The sequence below is a fragment of the Bubalus bubalis genome, chromosome 21 (genome assembly GCF_019923935.1).
Source record: "Bubalus bubalis isolate 160015118507 breed Murrah chromosome 21, NDDB_SH_1, whole genome shotgun sequence".
In the NCBI taxonomy this organism is placed as follows: Eukaryota; Metazoa; Chordata; class Mammalia; order Artiodactyla; family Bovidae; genus Bubalus; species Bubalus bubalis.
In genome coordinates this window covers 6508755-6526334 of record NC_059177.1, presented here as the reverse complement: position 1 = coordinate 6526334, position 17580 = coordinate 6508755, and the positions used below count along the sequence as shown (strand labels likewise).

Sequence of the window (17580 nt, the reverse complement as noted above, 5' to 3'; positions counted from 1 at the left end):
GAACTGAACTGAACAAGAATATATTTTCAGCACAGAGAATACAGCCAATATTTTATAATAACTAAATGGAATATAACCATTACAAATCATGAATCACTATACTGTACACCTGTAACTTATGTAATATTATACATCAACTATACATCAATAAAAATTTTTTAGATTATAACATACACTATAATATATACTGTTTAAAGTGAAACATAAGAGCTCTAAGACTTTTTAAAATACTTCTTAAAATTAACCTAATGGAGGCATAATTAGCAGACAGATGAACCTGTTTTCAGTGTATAGTTTGATGACTTTTGTGTCTTTTTTTGTTTTCTTAATACAGATACTATTACATCTTTGTTTTTTGGCAGTGCTGAGGTCTTAGTTCCCTTACCAGGGATTGAACCTGGGCTCTTGGCAGAGAAAATACTGAGTCCTGACCACTGGACTACCAGGGAATTCCCTCATTCTCTATTTTAATGACTTTTCTGTCCAGTTATAAAAGTATTATTTCATGTTCTTTATACAAAACTTAGAAAATTCAGAAAAGAGTAAAGAGGAAATACAAGACCATCAAGAATGATCTCCTCTCTTTCTTTAAAAATAAACTCTGTTTTTAAAAGCAGCTTTAGGTTTCATGCAAAATTGAGTGGAACTGCAGAGCTCCCATATACTCTCTGCACGTCCCCCCAGCCTCTCTTATTACATTTTAAATTATAGAGAGACATCTGCCTGCTAAGATACAGTTCAGAGCTACTAGCCTCCCAAGCTTCCTGCGGGTGGGGGGTCCACTTTTCTCCCGGAGCCTCCCTGGCACTTGGGGTCTTCCTTACCTTTTGGTGGCTCGTGACAATGTCCTGCCAGGAAGGCAGCCACGGGGTTTTTGTTTGCCTGGTTTGTGTATTTGATGGTTGAGCCAGCAGGTGATTGGAACAGCTTGAGAATTCTGTTTGTTGTAGACTTGCTTAGAAGTATTCTTTTTGCACTGAGTTCTACATGGAGACCCTTAAGACAGCTCTGGACAATAAAAAAATAAAGCTTTGGTTTCCTGATGAAAGATTAACCGAGAGAGGCATCTGGGTATTTTTGAGCTATGAGGTGGTTTATGCTAATTTTCAGACAGCTTTTGTGTACAAGCAGGTTGTGTTCCAACTCTTTGTGGGTGAGTTTTTTTTGGACTTTGGAGTATATTTTCCTTTCAAAATGAGGAAGAAGGATTAAAGAGGATGGTTTGTGGTTAATTTCTCCCAAGTGGTGAGCAACATTGTGTGTGTGTGTGAACGTGGGTTATACTCTTGAGAGGGAGGGAGGTGGTCACACGGTCTCTTGTAGCCGTTTCCAGAAGTCAGGAAGGTTCAGAGACACTTGGTTTCTGAGCCGATGAAGGGGAGACAGCGGCAAAACTCCCATTCTTACTGGGAACTGAATAGTTACAAGCTGTGGGGTAGGGGAGGCAGTGCTGCATTTTGTAAACTAACTTGCAACCTTCTGGTGTCCATTGTAGCCTTGCTTTCTCATTTAGGTCAATTGGATCTGAGTTAGAAATTTGGCCAGACAACAGAATATTTAAACTGTTTTCCCCTATTGCATCTCATTTCCATAGTCTGTTTAGGATCCTAATTGATGCAAATGCTCTTGTTATCCTGAATGTGAATTGAATGCAGGGTTCTAATTTAATTTTATATCATGTCAATAGACCCACAGACATAGAAAAACTTATGGCTACCAAAGAGGATAGGGTAGGGAGGGACAAATTAGGAGTTTGGGATTAACAGATACACACTAGTGTATATAAAAGAGATAACCAACAAGGACCTACTATATAGCACAGGGAACTATATTCAGCATTTTGTAATAACCTATAATGGAAAAGAATCTGAAAAAGAATATATATATGTATATAGTTGCACACCTGAAACTAACACTACATTATAAATTTTACTGTATTAAAAGTGCAAAAAAATTTTACATCATGTTGTTAAACTTGATTAGGGTATCTGAGGGTCTGAATGACCAGTAGGTTGTGGCTGGTGCCAGCCTTACTTTATGTGGTACCTCTGACATCCTGAGCGACATGAGGGTGCTTTATTTATTTAAAATATTTGCTTATTTATTTGACTGTGCCAGATCTTGGTTGTGGCACATGGGATCTTTAGTTGTGGCATGTGAGATCTAATTCCCTGTCCAGGGATTGAACCTTCATCCCCTGCATTAAGAGCACAGAGTCTTAGCCATTGGATCACCAGGGAAGTTCCAGGGAGAGAGCGCTTGGTTAGGGTGATAAAACCCAAAAGCAAGCTCAGGAAGGAATCTCCAAGGCTCCCGATTTGCAGGATCACTGGATCTTGATCTGTTTGTTGCTCATGGAAGCTTTTTGTGTAATTAAAAAAAATTTCAGCCGGACAGTAAGATGGTCCCCTCTGTGCCAGGGAATTTGGAAGAACTGTTTTTACAGTGGAATACATCTGATCCCCAGGAGGGAGAGTTTTGGTCTTCTTAACTGATATGCAACTTTTTCATTCTCTGCATTTAAGAGAACCTGATTGTAAGTAACTCTGTGACCACATGTTACAACTCAGAAACAATCCTAATGTTTTACCACTGTCTTTTTCTGGAAGCATTTTCCAAAAGAAATAAACAGTAAAAGGCAGGCGGAGGCTGACATTTTCCTTCTCAGGGCATCATTCCAGGACCCTGAAGATCCTCAAATGAACTTGCCCTCATCTCACAGGTAAGGAAGCAGCCCCAAAGAGATGACATTTAGTTCAAAGTTATACTCTGGCTTTGTGATGGTTAGAACAAGAAACTGGCTCTCTGCTCCTCAGACAATTTTGGAAAAACTCCAGAAAAGTGATGCTAAAAAGAATCTTTCTGCCCTGTGGTTTTTGTTATACAGCAAAGAATACCCACTGGTTTCTCATTATCTGGCTGGTGCCCTGAAATTCATTCAGTGTTCTGGTTTATTTATTAGCTGTTTTGAGTGATGGAGAACGATTTCACAATGTGAAGACAGCTATTGAACCCTGTGTTCCCGGGGTATTAAAAGATTGTGTTGGGATAGCTTATCTCTGAACCTGATGTTAATTTCCTCTAATATATTGCAAAGAATAAGTCACTTTTTTTTTTCTTTTGGGCATGCAACTTGCAGGATTTTAGTTCCTTGATCAGGGATGAACCTGGGCCCTCAGCAGTGAAAGTGCTAAGTGCTAACCACTGAACTTCCAGGGAGTTCCTTATATTGCAAAGAGAACTGGGTTTAATAGTTGCTTTTATTTTTCCAAATTATGAATAAGCCAGATGTTACAACTGCTTCAAATCTATCTGTAGATAGATGCACTCTTTCTGGTGATGTTAAAATAGAAGATGCACTTCTGAATTCTGAAATTCTAGCTAAATCTGATTGTGTTGCCTTACACATTTGAGACTTTTCCCTGGGGACTGGTGTTTCCTCCCAGGTCTTTAGGACAGAATATTCTTTGGTTATTTGGCAGTGGTTCTACCCTGACCTTGATGTGCTGGCGAATGTGACATGTTTGTTTCTCTTGTACACCCCTCCACTCTTTTTTAAACAAACTTTATTTATATTTTGGCTGCATTGAGTCTTTGTTGCGATGCATGGCTCTCTTTAGTTGTGGCTTGTGGGCTTAGCTATTCTGAGGCATGTTGCTCTCAGTTCCTAGGCCAGGAATTGAACAAGTGTCCCCTACAGTAGAAGGCAGATAGTTAACCTCTGCACCACCAGGAAAGTCCCTCCTCCACTCTTGAAGAATGGTGTCTTGGACCATACCCTGGCTCCCCGTGATGGTGTTTGACCTTTGGGGAACATTTCTCATGGTGCACTAATGAGCTCTCATGTAGGACAGTGGCTCTTACTCTGGTTTATTGTGGGAGTTGGCAGACTCTTTCTGTTAAGGGCCAGATAGTAAGTAATTTCAACTGTGCTATTGTAGCATGAAAGCAACCATGGACAGTACGTTAACAAACAGGTGTGGCTGTGTTCCAATAAAACTTTATTTACAAAAAACAAATGGTGGGCCAGATTTGGCCTATGGGTCATTTTTTTTTTGCTGATCTCTGGCTTAGTGGTGTTCTAGAAAACAAGATTTGAAGTCCCATTGGCTTCTATGGGTGATGGAGGAGAGAGAGAATCCAGTCCTCAGGACATAAACATCTCAGTTGAGATTTAGCATCCATGGTTGGAAAGATGCTTTTGTATCATTTTTCAATAATTTCTCAGTTATTATAACCATGTGGCTTTTTTTGGAAAAAAATCTCCCCAAATCTCACTGCTCTTGGGATCATACCACTATATTTTCATTTTTGTACATTTCTTTTGAGTCCTGTCATTTTGTGCTTTTACTTTTGCAAAGCCTCGATGTATATGCATATCAGTTGGTTTTATTCAAGAGCAAGATGCACCCACATATCTGACAGGTGCAAGTACACTGAGATCTAGTAAACCCTAAAAGGTATAAGTGAGGTTTGGCAGAGAAGATTTTTTTTAATTTATTTATTTTAATTAGAGGCTAATTACTTTACAATATTGTATTGGTTTTGCCATACATCAACATGAATCCGGTTTTGCCATACATCAACATGAATCTGCCACGGGTGTACACGTGTTCCCAACCCTGAACCCCCCTCCCACCTCCCTCCCCATACCATCCCTCTGGGTCATCCCAGTGCACCAGCCCCAAGCTTCCTGTATCCTGTGTTGAACCTGGACTGGTGATTTGTTTCTTATATGATATTATACATGTTTCAATGCCATTCTCCCAAATCATCCCACCCTCTCCCTCTCCCACAGAGTCCAAAAGACTGTTCTATACATCAGTGTCTCTTTTGCTGTCTCGCATACAGGGTTATCGTTACCATCTTTCTAAATTCCATATATATGCGTTAGTATACTGTATTGGTGTTTTTCTTTCTGGCTTACTTCACTCTGTATAATCGGCTCCAGTTTTGTCCACCTCATTAGAACTGATTCAAATGTATTCTTTTTAATGGCTGAGTAATACTCCATTGTGTATATGTACCACAGCTTTCTTATCCATTCATCTGCTGATGGACATCTAGGTTGCTCCCATGTCCTGGCTATTATAAACAGTGCTGCGATGAACATTGGGGTACACGTGTCCCTTTCAATTCTGGTTTTCTCGGTGTGTATGCCCAGCAGTGGGATTGCTGGGTCATAAGGCAGTTCTATTTCCAGTTTTTTAAGGAATCTCCACACTGTTCTCCATAGTGGCTGTACTAGTTTGCATTCCCACCAACAGTGTAAGAGGCTTCCCTTTTCTCCACACCCTCTCCAGCATTTATTGCTTGTAGACTTTTGGATCGCAGCCATTCTGACTGGTGTGAAATGGTACCTCATTGTGGTTTTGATTTGCATTTCTCTGATAATGAGTGATGTTGAGCATCTTTCATATGTTTGTTAGCCATCTGTATGTCTTCTTTGGAGAAATGTCTGTTTAGTTCTTTGGCCCATTTTTTGATTGGGTCATTTATTTTTCTGGAATTGAGCTGCCGGAGTTGCTTGTATATTTTTGAGATTAGTTCTTTGTCAGTTGCTTCATTTTCTATTTTCTTCTCCCATTCTGGAGGCTGTCTTTTCACCTTGCTAATAGTTTCCTTTGATGTGCAGAAGCTTTTAAGGTTAATTAGGTCCCATTTGTTTATTTTTGCTTTTATTTCCAATATTCTGGGAGGTGGGTCATAGAGGATCCTGCTGTGATGTATGTCAGAGAGTGTTTTGCCTATGTTCTCCTCTAAGAGTTTTATAGTTTCTGGTCTTACATTTAGATCTTTAATCCATTTTGAGTTTATTTTTGTGTATGGTGTTAAAAGTGTTCTGGTTTCATTCTTTTACAAGTGGTTGACCAGTTTTCCCAGCACCACTTGTTAAAGAGATTGTCTTTTCTCCATTGTATATTCTCGTCTCCTTTGTCAAAGACAAGGTGTCCATAGGTGTGTGGGTTTATCTCTGCGCTTTCTATTTTGTTCCATTGATCTTTATTTCTGTCTTTGTGCCAGTACCATACTGTCTTGATGATTGTGGCTTTGTAGTAGAGCCTGAAGTCAGGCAGGTTGATTCCTCCAGTTCCATTCCTCTTTCTCAAGATTGCTTTGGCTATTCATGCTTTTTTGTATTTCCATACAAATTGTGAAATTATTTGTGCTAGCTCTGTGAAAAATACCATTGGTAGCTTGATAGGGATTGCATTGAATCTATAGATTACTTTGGGTAGTATACTCATTTTCACTATATTGATTCTTCCGATCCATGAACCTGGTATATTTCTCCATCTATTAGTGTCCTCTTTGATTTCTTTCACCAGTGTTTTATAGTTTTCTATATATAGGTCTTTAGTTTCTTTAGGTAGATATATTCCTAAGTATTTTATTCTTTTCATTGTGATGGTGAATGGAATTGTTTCCTTGATTTCTCTTTCTATTTTCTCATTATTAGTGTATAGGAATGCAAGGATTTCTGTGTGTTGATTTTATATCCTGCAACTTTACTATATTCCTTGATTAGCTCTAGTAATTTTCTGGTGGAGTCTTTAGGGTTTTCTATGTGGAGGATCATGTCATCTGCAAACAGTGAGAGTTTTACTTCTTCTTTTCCAATTTGGATTCCTTTTATTTCTTTTTCTGCTCCGATAGCTGTGGCCAAACTTCCAGAACTATGTTGAATAGTAGTGGTGAAAGTGGGCACCCTTGTTTTGTTCCTGACTTTAGGGGAAATGCTTTCAATTTTTCACCATTGAGGATAATGTTTGCTGTGGGTTTTTCATATATAGCTTTTATTATGTTGAGGTATGTTCCTTCTATTCCTACTTTCTGGAGAGTTTTTATCATAAATGGATGTTGGATTTTGTCAAAGGCTTTCTCTGCATCTATTGAGATAATCATATGGCTTTTATTTTTCAATTTGTTAATGTGTATTACATTGATTGATTTGCAGATATTGAAGAATCCTTGCATCCCTGGGATAAAGCCCACTTGGTCATGGTGTATGATCTTTTTAATGTGTTGTTGGATTCTGGTTGCTAGAATTTTGTTAAGGATTTTTGCATCTATGTTCATCAGTGATATTGGCCTGTAGTTTTCTTTTTTTGTGGGATCTTTGTCAGGTTTTGGTATTAGGGTGATGGTGGCCTCATAGAGTGAGTTTGGAAGTTTACCTTCCTCTGAAATTTTCTGGAAGAGTTTGAGTAGGATAGGTGTTAGCTCTTCTCTAAATTTTTGGTAGAATTCAGCTGTGAAGCTGTTTGGACCTGGGCTTTTGTTTTCTGGAAGATTTCTGATTACAGTTTCAATTTCCGTGCTTGTGATGTGTCTGTTAAGATTTTCTATTTCTTCCTGGTTCAGTTTCAGAAAGTTGTACTTTTCTAGGAATTTGTCCATTTCTTCCATGTTATCCATTTTATTGGTGTATAATTGCTGGTAGTAGTCTCTTTTGATCCTTTGTATTTCTGTGTTATGATCTTTGTATTTCTGTCGTGATCTCTCCATTTTCATTTCTAATTTTATTGATTTGATTTTTCTCCCTTTGTTTCTTGATGAGTCTGGCTAATGGTTTGTCAATTTTATTTATCCTTTCAAAGAACCAGCTTTTGGTTTTGTTGATTTTTGCTATGGTCTCTTTTGTTTCTTTTGCATTTATTTCTGCCCTAATTTTTAAGATTTCTTTCCTTCTACTAACCCTGGGGTTCTTCATTTCTTCCTTTTCTAGTTGCTTTAGGTGTACAGTTAGGTTATTTATTTAACTTTTTTCTTGTTTCTTGAGGTATGCCTTTATTGCTATGAACTTTCCCCTTAGCACTGCTTTTACAGTGTCCCATGGGTTTTGGGTTGTTGTGTTTTCATTTTCATTCATTTCTATGCATATTTTGATTTCTTCTGTGATTTGTTGGTTATTCAAAAGGGTGTTGTTCAGCCTCCATATATTGGAATTTTTAATAGTTTTTCTCCAGTAATTGAGATCTAATCTTACTGAATTATGGTCAGAAAAGATGCTTGGAATGATTTCAATTTTTTTGAATTTACCAAGGCTAGATTTATGGCCCAGGATGTGATCTATCCTGGAGAATGTTCCATGTGCACTTGAGAAAAAGGTGAAATTCATTGTTTTGGGGTGAAATATCCTATAGATTAGAGAAGGCGATGGCACCCCACTCCAGTACTCTTGCCTAGAAAATCCCATGATGGAGGAGCCTGATAGGCTGCAGTCCATGGGGTCGGTAAGAGTCAGACACGACTGAGCGACTTCACTTTCACTTCTCACTTTCATGCATTGGAGAAGGAAATGGCAACCCACTCCAGTGTTCTTGCCTGGAGAATCCCAGGGACGGGGGAGCCTGGTGGGCTGCCGTCTATGGGGTCGCACAGAGTCACACACAACTGAAGCGACTTAGCAGCAGCAGCAGCAGTCCTATAGATATCAATTAGGCCTAACTGGTCTATTGTATCATTTAAAGTTTGTGTTTCTTTGTTAATTTTCTGTTTAGTTGAGCTATCCATAGGTGTGAGTGGGGTATTAAAGTCTCCCACTATTATTGTGTTATTGTTAATTTCCCCTTTCATACTTGTTAGCATTTGTCTTATATATTGCGGTGCTCCTATGTTGGGTGCATATGTATTTATAATTGTTATATCTTCTTCTTGGATTGATCCTTTGATCATTATGTAGTGACCTTCTTTGTCTCTTTTCACAGCCTTTGTTTTAAAGTCTATTTTATCTGACATGAGTATTGCTACTCCTGCTTTCTTTTGGTCTCTATTTGCATGGAATATCTTTTTCTAGTCCTTTGCTTTCAGTCTGTATGTGTCCGTTGTTTTGAGGTGGGTCTCTTGTAGACAACATATGTAGGGGTCTTGTTTTTGTATCCATTCAGCCAGTCTTTGTGTTTTGGTTGGGGCATTCAATCCATTTACGTTTAAGGTAATTATTGATAAGTATGATCCCATTGCCATTTACTTTATTGTTTTGGGTTCAAGTTTATACACCCTTTTTGTGTTTCCTGTCTGCTAAGTCACTTCAGTCATGTCCGACTCTGTGCGATCCCATAGACGGCAGCCCACCAGGCTCCCCAATCCCTGGGATTCTCCAGGCAAGAACACTGGAGTGGGTTGCCATTTCCTTCTCCAATGCAGGAAAGTGAAAAGTCAAAGTGAAGTCGCTCAGTCGTGTCCGACCCTCAGTGACCCCATGGACTGCAGCCCACCAGGCTCCTCCGTCCATGGGATTTTCCAGGCAAGAGGAATGGAGTGGGGTGCCATTGCCTTCTCCAGTTTCCTGTCTCGAGAATATCCTTTAGCATTTGTTGGAGAACTGGTTTGGTGGTGCTGAAGTCTCTCAGCTTTTGCTTGTCTGTGAAGCTTTTGATTTCTCCTTCATATTTGAATGAGATCCTTGCTGGGTGCAGTAATCTGGGCTGTAGGTTATTTTCTTTCATCACTTTAAGTATGTCTTGCCATTCCCTCCTGGCCTGAAGAGTTTCTGTTGAAAGATCAGCTGTTATCCTTATGGGAATCCCCTTGTGTGTTATTTGTTGTTTTTCCCTTGCTGCTTTTAATATTTGTTCTTTGTGTTTGACCTTTGTCACTTTGATTAATATGTGTCTTGGGGTGTTTCGCCTTGGGTTTATCCTGTTTGGGACTCTCTGGGTTTCTTGGACTTGGGTGATTATTTCCTTCCCCATTTTAGGGAAGTTTTCAACTATTATCTCCTCAAGTATTTTCTCACGGTCTTTCTTTTTGTCTTCTTCTTCTGGGACTCCTATGATTCAAATGTTGGAGCGTTTAATATTGTCCTGGAGGTCTCTGAGATTGTCCTCATTTCTTTTACTTTGTTTTTCTTTTTTCCTCTCTGATTCATTTATTTCTACCATTCTATCTTCTAATTCACTAATCCTATCTTCTGCCTCCATTGTTTTACTATTTGTTGCCTCCAGAGTGTTTTTGATCTCATTTATTGCATTATTCATTATATATGGACTCTTTTTTATTTCTTCTAGGTCCTTGTTAAACCTTTCCTGCATCTTCTCAATCCCTGTCTCCAGGCTATTTATCTGTGATTCCATTTTTATTTCAAGATTTTGGATCATTTTCACTATCATTATTCGGAATTCTTTATCAGGTAGATTCCCTATCTCTTCCTCTTTTGTTTGGTTTGGTGGGCATTTATCCTGTTCCTTTACCTGCTGGGTATTCCTCTGTCTCTTCATTTTATTTATATTGCTGCGTTTGGGGTGGCCTTTCTGTATTCTGGCAGTTTGTGGAGTTCTCTTTATTGTGGAGTTTCCTCACTTTGGGTGGGGTTGTATCAATGGTTTGTCAAGGTTTCTTGGTTAGGGAAGCTTGTGTCGGTGTTCTGGTGGGTGGAGCTGGATTTCTTCTCTCTGGAGTGCAATGAAGTGTCCATTAATGAGTTATGAGATGTCAGTGGTTTTGGGGTAACTTTGGACAGCCTGTATATTGACGCTCAGGGCTGTGTTCCTGTGTTGCTGGAGAATTTACGTGGTATGTCTTGCTCTGGAACTTGTTGGCCCTTGGGTGGTGCTTGGTTTCAGTGTAGGTATGGAGGCGTTTGATGAGCTCCTATCAATTAATGTTCCCTGGAGTCAGGAGTTCTCTGATGTTCTCAGGATTTGGACTTAAGCCTCCTGCTTCTGGTTTTCAGCCTTATTTTTACAGTAGTCTCAAGACTTCTTCTTCTATACAGCACTGTTGATAAAACATCTAGGTTAAAGATGAAAAGTTTCTCCACAGTGAGGGACACCCAGAGAGGTTCACAGAGTTACATGGAGAAGAGAAGAGGGAGGAGGGTGTTAGATGTGACCCGCATGAGATGAGGTGGAATCAAAAGAGGAGAGAGCAAGCTAGCCAGTAATCACTTCCTTATGTGCGCTCCACAGTCTGGACCGCTCCAAGATGTTCACGGAGTTATACAGAGAAGTGAAGAGGGAGGAAGGAGACAGAGGTGGCCAGGAGGATAAAAGGGGGGAATGAAAAGGACAGAGACAGATCCAGCCAATAATCAGTTCCCTAAGTGTTCTCCACTATCTGGTACACACAGAGATTCACAGAGTTGGGTAGAGAAGAGAAGGGGGAGGAAGGAGACAGAGGCGACCTGGTGGAGAAAAAGGAGAGTCCAAAGGAGGAGAGAGCAGTCAAGCCAGTAATCTCACTCCCAAGTAAAAATGGGTACTGAAGATTGGGTTCTTCAAGGTACAAAATTGATAACAAATACCAAAAAGCAAAGATTAAAAATCTAGAGTAGAGGTTGGATTTTCAAAAATATAATATTAAAGAAAAAGAAGAAGAAAAAAAACACAAAAGTCACAAAATTATTAAAAAATATATATATATGAAGTTTGCTTTAAAAAATAGGGTCTTTTGTTTTGAAAAGTAATAGAGGTTATAAAAATGAAAATTAAAGGAGTAATAGAGGATTTAAAAATTAAAAAAAGGTAAAAAAAGGAAAAGAAAAAAATGATTGTAAAAATAGTAAAAATATGTCTAGGACTTTCTCTGGTGTTGTTGTGGGTATTGTGGGATCAGTTCATTTTTGGATAGTTCCTTAGCCTGGCTTATATTTCTCAAGATTATAGGCCCCTTCCTATGTAGTCGGTACTAACGACAGGGTTTTAATCTATTGCACCTGTCACTTCCAAGGCGGTTCCCTCTGTTTTAGCTTCTTCTGTTTGCTGGTCTCTTCAGTGTCTGATTTCCACCCTGACACAAAGGGGGCAGTGGTGGACACTTTGTTTTAGGCTCACTTGTTCAGTCATGCTGTGGGGAGGGAGGGACGCTGCAAACAAATAACACTGGCGTGTGCTCGCAGTGTCTCAGCCACACTGGGCCTGCCCCCGCTCACGGCGCGTGTGCCCTCCCTGCCCACACTGCTCAGGCTCTAGGTTGCTCCACCGGGACCGTCCCAGGCCGGCCCTGGCCTGCATGCACCTCCCACGTCTAAGCCGTTCAGGTTCAGGCACTCAGGTAGTCCTCAGAGGTGCAGACTCGGTTGGGCCTGCGTTTTGTGCCCTTCCCAGGTCCGAGCAGCTCAGGTGATGAGGTTTCTGTCAAGCTCGGTCGCTGCAACTTATCGCCTCTCCCATCCCTGCTGCTCGGTTTTCTGGGTGTACAACCGGCGCACCTTCTCAGGTGGATGATGACTGTCCAGAACCCCAAGAAGTCTTAGTTAGCTAAGAAGCCTGCTTGCAGTTTGGTGGATAATGTCTCTCTGGGGCTGCGATTGCCCCCTTCCGGCTATGGCTGCCTGTCACCGGAGGGGGATGGTCTGCAGCCGGCTAGTTCTGTTCAGCTCTTTGTTCTGTGCACGGGCCTGGAGGTGTCTTAGGGCTTTTCGCGTGGTAGCTATCCCACAGTCTGGTTTGCTAGCCCAAGTTAGTTGGCTCTGATTACCCTCGGGGCATTCAGGCCTGATCCTTACTCTAAGCAATGCAGCCCGTGCCTCCCTGCCCAGCCCCTGCTTGCTAGTGGCGGATGCAGGCATCTGCGCTGCTTCTCCGCTGGGGGAGTTAAAGTTGGGCTCGTAATCTGTGGATTTTAATTATTTATTTATATTTCCTCCGTGTTATGTTGCCCTCTGTGCTTCCAAGGCTCGCCACAGACTCGGCAGTGAGAGTGTTTCCTGGTGTTTGGAAACTTTTCTCTTTTTAAGACTCCCTTCCCGGGACGGAGCTCCGTCCGTACCTCTTTTGTCTCTTTTTTTGTCTTTTATATTTTTTCCTACCTCTTTTCGAAGACAATGGGCTGCTTTTCTGGGTGCCTGATGTCCTCTGCCAGCATTCAGAAGTTGTTTTGTGGAATTTACTCAGCGTTTAAATGTTCTTTTGATGAATTTGTGGGGGAGAAAGTGGTTTCCCCGTCCTATTCCTCTGCCATCTTAGGACCGCCTCCCCAGGGAAGATTTTTTAAGGACTGATTTGTGAGGAGCAGTATCATTTTCTTTGTTTTTGACTTTTTCAATAAAAGAGTTATAATTCACTTTACTTAAGCCATGCAAAAGAGCAATAGTCACCGGGCCAACTATTGGAAGAAATTAAGCCAGGATCACAGTGACTCAGGTACAGGGCCATTCAATGCCAAAGTCACCCTGTGGCTCTAAGTCACCTTTGTGGTCCCCAGGTTTCAGAGTGGCGTGAGCCTGCCTGCACCCTTGCCAACAGTTCCAGAAGGTAGACTGTAGCAGGTTTTTTGTTTGTTTGTTTTTTTCTTCTTGGTTGGTGCACACAAAAGAAACCAAGAAACAATGACCACACTTCAGTTTCCCTCTATACGATGTAACTGTAAAGATGTATTTTCCTAAACATGAATTCTCTAATATGTATATGCAGGAATGGCAGGGGTCCTTTTTACAACAGTGCTGCCATTGCGCAAATAATTTTGAAAGCTCCTTTTTCCCTCCCTAGAATTGCCTTCAGAACCAGTGACAAGCCGCCACAGAAAAGAATTCTGTCTGCTTTGTGGTCTTACCTCATTTTTGACTAAAAATGGCCCTCATTTCGTTTCAGCTATTTCCCAGTCTTGTAACCATGCTTGGAGCAGATGGATTTGTCTCAACAGAGCTAAAGGTTTTGGCTAATGGCAATAAACCAGGAGCCCCTGAGGGTATTTCTTTGGAGGGGAAAAAAATATTTACATCTGTGTAAACTGTGACAGTTAAAAAAAAATCTCATGCCTTTGTAGATCATTAGACTATCCTCAAATCACCATGCCAACATGGCTTTTGAATGAGATCATCCTTACCCATTGAAGTGGCCTCCAAGAATGACTTGCTTTATTCCAGATCCCAGTCCAGGGTCCTTGAAAGGCCTTCATTTTGTGTGTGCTCTCTTGTCCCTGGGATATTTGAAAGTCTCTTCTAGGTTTGCTTTTCTGGGAGTCTGTACATGTATTCCTAGAAGCTGACAGACTTCTATTCATTCCTTTTGTCCTCTCCTGCTGTCCCTCCAACATGGAAAGTGGGAAGCTAACATCCTGTTCTTGGGGGTTTTCTTGCCTGGCAGGCAGTGGGGTAGGCTTGTAACTCAGGAGGGAGTCTCAGAGCTGCTCACAGGCAAGGTTAGGATCTTTGTCACAGACAGTAGCTTCCTTCTAAGCTGTATAAGCAATAGGTGATTTATTGGACAGTTTTAAAGTATCTCTGGGAGAACCAGGCTTTGATGCTTCAGGTTCAGCAATGACACAGCTTAGGTCCAGATTGCAACCATAACATGATTCTAACTCACTTCTGCCCCAGTACCTGTGACACTAGAGGCAGAACACTAAACCCTCTGCATAGCTGCTCCAAGGCATCAGACACCCCTCCCACTGTCTTGCAGGAAGTCCTGACCTAACCTGTAGCTGCTGTCTCCTGTCATTCCCCTCTGCCTTTTAAATCTTGTATGGCTGTCCAGTGGCTAAAACTTCACCTTCTAATGCAGGGAGTTCAGGTTTGATCCCTGGTTATGGAGCTAAGACCCCATATGATTTGTGACCAAAAAATCAAAACATAAAAAAGAACAGAAGCAATATTGTAACAAAATTCAATAAAGACTTTTAAAATGATCCACATTCCCGCTTCCCCTCTTCCCCCCCAAAAAATCTTGCATGAGTGTGTTTCCTTGGAAGAATCTAGCTGCAAGGGAGTCAGTGAAGGGAGTGTCTAACTTTCTAACCTCTGTAGAGTAGGAAGGTGGGTGGGCTGGAAAGCTGTTGGATGGTGCTGAACGTTGCAATATTTGTGACCCAGGGTGTATGCACAGAGGTGATGGCTAAACTCCTGGTGGGTAGATAGATTCTCGCAGTTCAAAGAACAGAAGGAGAATAGAGTGTGGGAGGCTCATGGGGACTGTTGGGAGAATTCAGTGACTGGAACTCAGGGCAACGGTCAGTGCGGTTCCCCACTGGGTGGCAGGTGGCACTGCTGGGTAGGAATGGCCGCTGGCCATGCCCGTGCCCTTGGTATGGTCCTGACCTTGGAAAGAGGGAAGAAATGCTGAGTTCATGTTGCTTTTTCCTCTGTAGCCCTGGAGTTTTGAGGCTGGCAGAGCCAGTTCCAGTTTCCAGCCTCATAACCACAGGTATGTTATTACTCCACTCTGAGTTTCAATCTGCTTCGCTATAAAATGATAATATGCTTACCTTGCAGGGAGATGGTGATGGCAAAATCAGCAGACTGTCTAACACACACTTCTGATGTATGCTGGTTGCCCAGTGAATGACTGCTCTTGTGCTCAGCATTGCCCTGTTTCTCTTTTTCATTCGCCTGAGCAGCTCTCAGCTGCCTTAAACCCCAGTAAGTACAGTAGCTTCTGTGCTTTTTCTTAGTTTACCTTTTTCACCTCCTGTATGTCTAACTTTCCCCTTGCTCCCTGAACATTTTATTATGAAAAATTGCAAACATATAGGAAAGTTTATAGAGTTGTACAGGGAGCACACATATAGCGATCATTTGGATTCTATAATGAACATTTTTTAAATTTTAATTTTCTTCAGAGTTTTTTTTTTTTTTTTCTTGATGTGGACCATTTTTAAAGCCTTTACTGAATTTGTTACAATATTGCTTCTGTTTTGTGTTCTAGTTTTATGGCTTCCAGATATGTGGGATCTTAGGTCTCTGACCAGGGATCAAACCCGCATCCCTTGCATTGGAAAACAAGGTCTTAACCACTGGACCATGAGGGAAATCCCTACAAGGAACGTTTGATTATACCTGCTTTAGCACATAGCTTCCCATGTATCCATTCATCAACCCATCTTCTTTATCTTTCTTTCTTTGTTTTTTTTTTCCATTGTGGTGTGCAGCTTACATGATCTTTGTTCCCTGACCAAGGATTGAACCTGCACCCTGGCAGTGAAAGCACAGAGCCCTAAACACTGAACCACAAAGGAAGTCCCCTTTTTATCTGTTTATACATTTCCAAGTAAATTTCCAATGTCAGTACACTGCCCTGTAAATATTTTAACATGCCTATCATGAACAAATATCATTAATTATCTTTGTTTGCTGTTTTTTTTCCTTGATGTAAAACCTCACAGTGAAATGCATGAATCTTGAGTGTACGATTGCTGAATTTTGACAGCTGCATACACCTATTACTCGAAGCCCTCAAGGTACAGAATATCACCACCTGCCCAGAAAGTTCTGGTGCCCCAGCCCCTCCCATCATGGGCAGCCACCAGTCTGTTTTCCCCAACTGGAGATGAGTTTTGCCTAGTTTAACATTTCATATAAATGGAATCAGACAGGGAGTACAGTCGCTACTACCTGGCTTCCTCTAGGCAGCGTAACATGTTGGGGCTCGTCTGTGTCGTTGTGTCTTATCGGGCACTGATTGCTTCTCATCGTTGAGTCAGCAGCTTTAAAATCATTGCTGCAAAGCAATGATGAGCCTTCCTCGTGGAATTTGGAGGTCTTTCTTATTTCTCATTTCCAGCCAGGTGGCATCAATGCACAAAGGCTCTTTGTAGCCAGTTAGAGTTAAAGGGGCTCAGAGGCCTTTGGGCCCACTCTCTTAAGAGTCTCAGCATCTTGGCCAGAGCATCCTCTCTCTGGATCCATTTCCCTCCCATCTTGAGACTTCTGTCAGTGGGGGTTTTATGTGCAAGAGGAATGAGAGGGCTGGTGGATGAGCACCTTTGACATTTGACTGTCTTGGGCTTAAAAGAAGGATGAGACTTCCCTAGCGGTTTAGCAGTTAAGACGCCATGCTTCCAAAGCAGGAGGTGTGGGTTTGATCCCTGGTCAGGAAACTTAAAGATCCCACATGCCACACTGCCCCCCAGCAAAAAATCTGAATGATTTTTGTTGTTGAGGATTTCGTTATGCTAAGTATGTGCTAGAAATAGAAGACCAGTTGGGTGCAACAGCTGGAGTTGAAAACAAATTCCTGTTTAGCTTTTCTGTTAATGAATTAACCAGAACCTGAAGTTGCTAAATTCTCTGATAGAAAAAAGAGTCACTTTCTTGCTTCCTGCCCCTAAGTTTTTGCTCTGTCTCTCCCTTCCATCCTTCCTTCCTCCTTTCTCCTCCTCCATCTCTGTCTCTGTCACATGCACACACACACACACACACACACACACACACACACACACTCTCACATTTGTATATTTACATATACTGACTTATCTGAAAATTCAGGCAGATCTTTTTTCAAGGTCATTGAGATGTTTGAGGGGCAGAAGGAAGAGGGTGGGGAAAGCTTGGTGCGACTTGATGATAAGGAGCCAGTGCCCACTCTTTGGGGCCAGGTTATTAACTGATGTGGATGAGTTTTGGATACAGCAAGGGTACGTGCTGGCACCTGCCTCATTCTCTCCTTCACAGGGGTTCTGGAACCTGCCTATACAGGAGACGTGTTGGGTAAGATGTTACCAAATCCTTCCTGTCCTGGACCAGTTGAAGCAGGATGTGACCCCAACCCCACCACCACATGCTTGTGCTAAGTCACTTCAGTCATGTCCTACTCTTTGCAACCCCATAGACTGTGGCCTGCCAGGCTCCTCTGTCCATAGAATTCTCCAGGCAAGAAGACTGGAGTGGGCTGCCATTCCCTCCAGGGGATCTTCCTGACC

The 17580-nt window shown here is 41.5% G+C and overlaps 1 protein-coding gene across 2 annotated transcripts in view; it reads left to right on the top strand.

Moving 5' to 3' along the window:
* The window catches only part of OSBPL10 (oxysterol binding protein like 10), a 334487-nt gene that overhangs the window by 26912 nt on the left and 289995 nt on the right, over positions 1–17580 (top strand). The window lies entirely within an intron of this gene.